This window comes from Aethalodelphis obliquidens, unplaced genomic scaffold, assembly GCF_003676395.1.
Source record: "Aethalodelphis obliquidens isolate GAN/ISIS:26980383/991018 unplaced genomic scaffold, ASM367639v1 scaffold2, whole genome shotgun sequence".
NCBI lineage: Eukaryota > Metazoa > Chordata > Mammalia > Artiodactyla > Delphinidae > Aethalodelphis > Aethalodelphis obliquidens.
This window is the reverse complement of record NW_020837946.1, coordinates 37,967,911-37,977,254: the sequence shown is the minus strand read 5'-3', so window position 1 is coordinate 37,977,254 and position 9,344 is coordinate 37,967,911. Positions and strand designations below refer to the sequence as shown.

At 41.3% G+C, this 9,344-nt stretch overlaps 1 pseudogene; it reads left to right on the top strand.

Moving 5' to 3' along the window:
* The first annotated feature begins 3,799 nt into the window (after positions 1 to 3,799).
* LOC113625384 (elongation factor 1-alpha 1 pseudogene) lies at positions 3,800 to 5,685 on the top strand (annotated as a pseudogene).
* Positions 5,686 to 9,344: the final 3,659 nt, after the last annotated feature.

The following is a 9,344-nucleotide window of genomic DNA, read 5'->3' as shown; positions in this document are numbered from 1 at the left end:
CGCCTGCTGATGCAGGGGGCGCGGGTTCGTGCCCCGGTCCGGGAAGGTCCCACATGCTGCGGAGCGGCTGGGCCCGTGAGCCATGGCCACTGAGCCTGCGCGTCCGGAGCCTCTGCTCTGCAATGGGAGAGGCCACAACAGTGAGAGGCCCACGTACAGAACCAAAAAAAAAAAGAAGGTGGGAAGTCCTTAAAAGGAAAAATGAGTACACTTTACTTACAGGCAGCAGAAAGATGCACTATCTTTTAGGAGCTAGGGAGTCTCCCCAAGGGAAGCACATTTCCCCAAGTGAAGGCACAGAGTTTCTGTGGACAGTTGATTTTGGACCCCTATCACACCTATGGTCCAGGGCAGCTGTCCAGCATGTGTCTGTTTTTCTGTTTAGTGGCTCTTCCTAAAGCTGTGTGGACACTTTTTCCCTCTGCTACTGCAAGGCTTACTGCAAACCTACAGCTGCTGTTATGCTTCTTAAGCCTTCTCTGCTGGGCAGTTGCCAGCTGCTAAAGCCCTGCTTCAAAGACCCCAAGAAATGAAACACATGGGAAGATCCCAGGCTCACTTTGCTGGATGTCAAAAGAGGCCAGTGTCGAGATAGGTACACAGAAAGGGTCCCTGGCTCTGCTGTTCTTAAAACCCTCAATTCAAAGAGTCACATTAAAAAGCCTCTAGGAACTCTCCTCTGAGAGGGTCTGCGTGACTAACACCCATTTAGTTCTTTGAACAGAGCCAGAGCCAGCAGACTGTCTGGGAGGGGTTAGCCTGATTTTCAGTCTATCTTTTCCTGTGTCTTGTGGGTGGGTCACATGCCATGAGCTTTAGGCGGACAGGTATGTACTGGTACCCGTGTCTGCTCAGTCTAGCCCAACATCTCCTACTCCAGTGCTCCTGACTTACCCTGATGCCTAGCCGGATGGAAGATAACGGATCCTCTTTTCTCACAACTGGTGCTGAGATGGGTCCCTTTAAGCAGTTCGTGAAAAGAATCCAAAAAGTAGGGGCAAGACTGAGGTCAGAAACTGAGGAGGTGACAAGTGGCCAAAGTGTAATCAGTAAAAGCAGAGTGAGGAACAGAACAGAGTCAAGGAACCAAGACAACGACCAGAGGCTCCAAGTCTGAATAGAAGAAAAGGAGAGAACCAGAGTCTAAGGAACAAAACGAAGATGATTCCTGGGGGGTTCTGGCAGAGAAACAAGAGCACGGGAACTAAAAATATAGTTAAGTTGATTATAGAGACTCGCACTGTGGTCAGATGCCAGCATGCCTTGGAGGCCCTAGATATGCCCCTATGGGCCTGCCTTTTACCCTTCCTCATCCATATCTACCTGTCCATCGTAAATATAGGGAGCACTCATGGATTAATGGTGCTGATATCATGTGTAAAAGTGGGTGATGGTCCCCAAACAGATACCTGTACACCCATGTTCATGTAAGCATTATTCACAGTAACGAAAAGTGGAAGCAACCCAAGTGTCCACTGACAGATGAATGGATAAACAAAATATGGTGTGTGTGTACACAATATATGTGTTTCTACAATGGAATATTATTCAGCCTTAAAAAGTAAGGAAATTCTGACACCTGCTACAACATAGACGAACCTTGAAGACATTATGTGAAATGAAAGAAGCCAGTCACAAAAAGATTAATACCATATGATTCCACTTACATGAGGTTCCTAGAGTAGTCAAATTCATAGCAGTAGAAAGCAGAATGTGGTTACCAGGGGTTGGGAGGGGGGAAGAGAACTCTGTAATGAGTACAGAGTTTCAGTTTTTCAAGATGAAAAGAGTTCTGGAGATGAATGGTGGTGATGGTTGCATGACAATGTGAATGTATTTAATGCTACTGAACTGTACATTAAAAAATGGTTACAAAAAAAAGGTTAAGATAGTATATTTTATGTTGTATGTATTTTACCACAATTTTCTAAAGGGAGTGATTGCCTTGGAGGATTATCACTTTTCATAGCAATGGGTAACTGGTGTGAATTAGACATGAATCCTGTCCTCCAAGCATTTTCAGTTTAGTGAGAAATCAAATGATTCTTGTTCTCAGGAAAGAGAAAGTATCGAAAGATAGTTTCAGGATGTTTTAGAATCGCTTACAAATGGAAGTGTCTTCCTTTTGGCACCACCAAGAAGCCAGGACTTTGCTGTCAAAATGATAGCTTCCGAAGGAGTAATTAAGAGTACATCTTACTATGAAAAAGAACAGGAAAGGGAAAGGAGGCAGGTTAGGATAGTGTGTCATGAAGGATGCAATGTGCTCAGGAAAAATCTGAAAAGAAAAATAGAGGAAAGGGGGAAATGAAGATAACAGAAGTGAAAAGTAGAAAGCGACATAAGATTTGAAGAAAAAGAAGAAAGTGTAGCAGTAGCTTTCTACTGAAGTCTGTGAACCCCCAGCAACAAGCAGACGACAAGGACCACGCAACTTTAAGGCACGATAATCTGTCGGCAGAAGAGCTCCACAGAGAAGAGACTGTGGGACAAAACAGGACTAGAGAGAGAAACTGAGCACGGACCTCAGCCCCCCTCAACCTGTGAGCTGTTGTCACCCTCTGTAGGAGAAAGGAGGCCTAAACAACGTCTATATGCTTTCTCTAGAACAGTGCTCCAACGTTTGTGTGCACCAGGATCCTCTGGAAGGCTTGTTAAAATAGAGATTGCTATGCCCACACCCAGAGCTTTTCCTTTAGTAGATCTCCGTTAGGCACTGAACATTTGCATTTCTAACAAGTTCCCAGGTGATGCCAGATGCTATTGGTTTGGGGACCACACTATAAGAACCATGGCTCTAGAATTAAAGAGGTATAGAATATTAGTGATTGGTTGCATACAGTTTTTTTTTTAATGCTTTAAAAGGAAGGCCCAAAGCAAGAAATATAGTAAGGGACCGAAAATATTTAAATCCAGGTAAACCTTGTCTACCATTTGGTCTCTTAATGCAGTAGTTAAGAGTGTAAACTCTTGAGTCAGACAGACTAGGACTGTGTCACTTTCTAGCAGTGTGTCTTTGGGCAAGTTTCTTAACCTTTACGACCCCCTATTACAGGTATTTTACAGATATTTCCCTCACCTGTAAAGTTAGAATAATATAGCACCAACCCAATGAGGTTGTGGAAAGATAAAATTGTTAATACACGTACAAGGACTTAGCACAGTACCATGGCACATGGAAAATGTAGCAGGCATTTGTTTTGGGCTACCTTGCATCCATCTCTGCTACTTTTGTGCCAGTCGCAACTACCTCTCCACTACTGTGTATAGCCTTTTGAAATCGGAATCTTAGGAACAAAGCCAAGATAATAAACTACCACAATGATCCTCCCAATTTACCATGGAAACCGTTTCATCCTGTGGCTGGTAATTTGTAGGCAAACATATAAGGATATAAATTGTCTTTATGGAAATGTTTAATCCTTGAGTATTCCCTCCAGTGGTTACTAGAGAAGGAGAACAATAAATCAGGAGGTTTCCTGAGTGAATTAATTAGTTTTCAATTGCAATATTATTCAGTATCTTGTATTCATAGTACTGGGCTAGAAGTGTTCAAGTGAAGCAAAGGGTTTCTGTCCTTTAATTTGTGATGAAAAGCTGAAACCAGCTGATAGTATGAAATGCAATTATAAAAACTACCTGTAAACTCAATAAAGATTATTAAATTGGGAAGAGAATAGTTTTAAGTTCGATACAACAAATGACTAATTTTAGTTCTCTTCTGTTAGAGGGTGTACTTATAGTAGTTGGGAAATGATCAGTTTAATCATTTCTCTTAAATATGCAGTCATCCCCCAAGATGCACCAGGAATTGGTTGCAGGACACTCAGAGGATACCAAAATCCGTGATGCTCAAGTCCCTTACAGTCAGCAAGGTTGGTTGAATCCGCGGATGCGGAACCCACAGATAAGGAGGGCTGACTGTATCACGAGGGAACGCTCTGGGTCATGGCTTTAAGGCTAGTTTATATGCTATAAACTTTTAGAGGAATGCACACCTTTGCCCCCTACACCTGCCCCTTAATCCCGTAAGAAAACGAGCACTGATGTGGTTCCATTACATAAGTGCACTCCCCAGGGATACACAAGCGGGCTATGGTGTTCTAAGGGTTGGAGTTGTTGGGGATTTTTTTGCTTTTTAAAAAATGGCTCCTCTTTTTATTATGTCTTTTGGATGGCTTCATGTAGCAGATAGCTTTCGTTGTTACCTGAAATACTTTCCTTCTTTCCTTGGGAACTGTCTTTTCTCTTCCACATAGCCCTATCCTTCAGGGAGGCCAGTCCCAGTTCCAACTCTGTGAAGGAAGGGGATGGGGTGTATTTCTTATCTTAGATTGGCATGTGACAAGGGCTTGTGACACAATTCTGGCTATGATGAGATGAGGGGAAGTCTGCTGGGAACACTTCCTCACTCTTTTTTTTTAACATCTTTATTGGAGTATAATTGCTTTACAATAGTGTGTTAGTTTCTGCTTCATAACAAAGTGAATCAGGTATACATATACATATGTTCCCATATCTCCTCCCTCTTGTGTCTCCCTCCCATCCTCCCTATCCCACCCCTCTAGGTGGTCACAAAGCACCGAGCTGGTCTCCCTGTGCTATGCGGCTGCTTCCCACTAGCTATTTTACCTTTGGTAGTGTATATATGTCCATGCCACTCTCTCACTTCGTCCCAGCTTACCCTCCCCCTCCCTCCATGTCCTCAAGTCCATTCTCTACCTCTGCATCTTTATTCCTGTCCTGCCCCTATTCCTCACTCTTTAAAAGGGCACACAAGAATGAAACGAGCTCTTCATCTGCTGGGCTTGTTTACGTCTGCATCTGAACTGGGATAAGAGGCAGCCATCCTGTAACCAGGAAGGGAGCTAGCCTAAAAGATGCAAGTTAGAAGGATATAAAAGTCCCAACAGCTTGGTGATGTCACTGAGCTGCTGAATTCAGTAGCCCTAGAGGCACCCTTCCTCAGGACTCCTTGTTAAGACAGTAAAATTTCCCTATTGCTTTACCTATTTTAAGTTAGATTTTTGTTACTTGTACACAACATTATCCTAACAGTCATCTATATGATACCAATCCTTGACTGGGTGAAGTATTCAAAGAGACTGGTATTCTCAAACCCAGTGTGGTGGTCACTTTTGCTCCAGTCGGCATTTCACCTGAAGTCAGTTTGTTGAAATGCACCATGAAGCTTCGAGTGAAGCTCTTCCTGGGGACAGTGTGGACTTCTAGATGTCCACATTTATCAATGTCAAGAACATGCCTGTCAAAGATGTTCATTGTGGCAATGTGGCTGGTGACAGCAAACATGGCCCACAATGGAAGCAGCTGACTTCACAGCCCAGGGGATCACCTGAACCACCCAGGCCAAATCAGTGCTGGACTGTCCCACAGCTCAATTGCTTGCAGGTTTGCTGAGCTGAAGGAGAAGATTAACTGTCGTTCTAGGAAAAAGATGGAATATGGTCCCCAAGTCTTGAAATCTGATGATCCTGCCATCATTGATATGGTTCCTGGTAAGCCCACACGTGCTGAGAGCTTCTCTGACTATCCTCCTCTGAGTCGTCTTCCTATTGGTGACATGAGACAGATGGTTTCTGTGAGTGTCACCAAAGAAGTGGACAAGAAGGCGGTTGGTGCTTGCAGGGTCACCTGCCTGCTCAGGAAGCTCAGAAGGCTAAATGAATATCATCCCTATACCTGCCACCCTGTCTTAGTCAGTGGTGGGGGATGGTCTCAGAACTGATTGTCTCAATTGGCCATTTAAGTGAAAGGCTGATTAATGATACAGATGCATTGTAAAACCTTCAGAAGAAAAGGAGAATGTGTTGTGGACCATTTGTTTTTTTTGTGCGTATGTGTGTGGCAGTTTTAAGTTATTATTTCTAAAATCAATACTCTGTAATGGAAACAACCTATTGAAAATCTGTTACAGAATTTTGGGACCCATTAAAACAGAGTTTAAAGAGAAAAAAAAAATTCTGTTATTCAGCCTGATCTATTTGAAGCCTGGTCAAAGAGATTAAAAAGGAACATGAGAAATCTTATGAGTGATGGATAACTTCACTATCTTGACTGTGGTGATGGTGTCATGGGTGTTAACATATACCACAACTTATTAAATTATACATTTTACATATGTGCAGTTTATTATCAACTATATCTCAGAGATAACTTTCTTTGACTACAAAGCAACTAAGTTAGAAATTTATAATAAAAAGAAAACTAGGAAAAATCCGTATAGAAGTTTTAAAACATTTCTAAAACTTCATGAGTCAAAGAAAATCATGATAAAATTTAGAAATCTTTAGAATTGAACAATGAAAATAATACATAACAAACCTTATGAGATGCAGCTCAAATGTTACTGAGAGGTAAACTTATTGTGTTAAATGCTTATACCAGAATATAAGGAGGACATGATATTATGAATCTAAGTTAGAAATGAATGAATAATGAAGAGATAAAAGGGAGGAAATAAAAATAAGAACTGAAATGAATGAAATTGAAAATATACATATAAAAGGAAAGATCAGCAAACAAAAGCTGGTTTCTCAAGATGACTAATTAGACGAACCTTGGGCAAGTTTAATCAAGGGAGGAAAAAGAGGAGGAATAAAGGAAATGAAAAAGCAAACAAGATGCTGTAGATGTTAAAAAAAAAAAAAGGATATTATGATCCACTTCTGGCCAATATGGGGTAACAGAGACAAGATTTATCATCCTGTCTAAAACAACCAAAAAGCCAGATGCCAACTTATAAAAATGCACAATGTGAGAGTTGTGAGTTAAGTTTTATTTGGGGCAAAATGAGGACTATAGCCTGGGAGACAGCATTTCAGATAGCTCTGAGAAACTGCTCCAGAGAGGTAGGGGGGAAGGTCAGTATATATGTGATTCTGGTGAAGAGGGAGTACACATAATCAAGCACATATTTTTTTGCAGAAAGTTTCTGCTAGTCATGGGGAGCAGTTGTCACCATGAAGGATTTTAGTGCTTTTCTAAATATGAGGAAATATAAGAATTGGGCTCATAAAATCGGCTCCTGAAAATATCTAACCATCTGAAGCCCTGTTCTGCCAGTTTTTCCCAGAGCACAGAGTGCCTCGTTTCTGCTCTCCACCCTGAGCTCCTTTCAGGGGGTGTTGAAAGTCAGCAGCTGTAGCAGCACATGATGTAATTCTCGTAGAGGTAGACAGCAACTGCCAATTTGTAGTTGACACAGACAATATATATGAAATAACGATTTCCAAGACACTGGACATCAGAGAACAAAGAACAGTGCTCCCTAAGAGATGGAAAACGAATGAGGAGAGCCCTATGACTGGAACTTACTACCTTGAGCATTTCCAGGTCATGGTGGTGTAGGGAAGGGGAATCAAGGTGGAGCGCAGCAGGTTCCCTGAGTTGCTAAGAAGTTGATTGGCAGGAAGTACAGAGCTGTGAGTCCAGGGACACTAAAGAAGCTAGAGTTTGCAAGACAGTAGCACTCGAGAATGAGAACCTTGCAGAGAGAGAACCTAGTACATCTGCACATGAGTGTGAGGAAACTACCTGAGGCCAGAGAAGAGCAAATGAAGGCCTTAAGGGAAGAAGGCTGGGAGTTCACGAAGAGCCAGGAATAGTGCCTGCTACCACCAGCCAGTTTGGAAAAATCTCATAGTTCACAGACACTGGATGGAGTACTCTGAAGGAATTACCAAGCAACACGATAAAAGTTTTGGGCATGATGGATATTTTCACTCTCTTGATTGTGGTGATGGTTTCATGGATATTTACATATGTCAAAACATATCACATTGTACACTTTAATGTGCACAATTTATTGTCTGTCAACTATATCTTGAAAAAGCTGTTAAAAAAAAAACTTTAAAAAAGAAAAATAGGGACTTCCCTGGTGGCGCAGTGGTTGAGAATCTGCCTGCTAATGCAGGGGACACGGGTTCGAGCCCTGGTCTGGGAGGATCCCACATGCCGCGGAGCAACTAGGCCCGTGAGCCACAACTACTGAGGCTGCGCATCTGGAGCCTGTGCTCCGCAACAAGAGAGGCCGCGATAGTGAGAGGCCTGCGCACCGCGATGAAGAGTGGCCCCGCTTGCCACAACTAGAGAAAGCCCTCGCGCAGAAACGAAGACGCAACAGAGCAAAAATAAATATAAATAAATTAAAAGAAAAAAAAAGAAAAATAGAATCTAGAACACAAGTGTATAGTATATAATACAATGCATAATATATCTTAATATATCATAATATATCTTCAATAAATATTAGTTTCTTCATATGAACAACTTTATACAATAAATTTGAAAACGTATATGAAATATACGTATATGAAATAAATGAATTCTTAGAAAAATATAACTTATAAATATGACTCACAAAAGGGAGGAAGGCTGAATTGTCTTATATCCCTTAAAAAAATTAAAGCAGAATTTTAAAACTGCTCCAGAAAGAAAAGCATTGTACCCAGAAAACTTTTAGCAAATATTCAAGTGGAATAAATAAAAAACACAACAAGCTAAAAATAAAGCCACATGCTCAATACTTACCATATATGTAAAACACACTAAATTCAACAATTTTGAGGAAAAAAATCCATCCTTAGTGGAAGAATATCACAATTCTATCAATAATTTATAGATATATAAAAGCAGAAAAAAATCAATAAGGATAAAGATGACTTAAACAGAATAATTTCAATCCTTACCCAAATATTTCCAGAGGATAGAAATAAAGACTCCTCAGTTCATTTTATGATACTAAAATATCTTGACGGTGTTCCCCAGCGGTCCAGAGGTTGGAACTCCACGTTTTCACTGCCGAGGGCCCAGGTTCAATCCCTGGTCGGGGAACTAATATCCCACAAGCTGCATGATGCAACCAAAAAAAAAAAAAAAAAAATCTTGATATGAAATCCAGTACAAAAAAGGAAAAAATTACAGCTTAATCACATGCATGAACATAGATGCAACAATACTTCTGGGCTGAACTTGCACTTGGACAAGGTTCAAGGCTTTCGGAGAAACCCAGAGGCAGAAAAGTGTTGTGCATACTGTGGTACAGGAGGTGAATCCTGCCAGCATGCCTGGAACTGTCCACCACAGCTGTGGCTGAAACCAGAAGTAGGCTGAGGGTGCACCAAAGCATCCACTACCAGTAGAATGACAGAGCCAGAGCTCACATTTGAAAAGTTTACTCATGGTGCACGGGTTACTTGTTTTAAATATCATTTGTGCAAATGTACCCTCTTGGAGAGAAAAGTAGCAATGAAAAAAATTTAAGTTTTTTAACAGAACTCATTTTTCCCACCCATCTTTTAAGTTGCTGCTCAGGGCTTCATCTT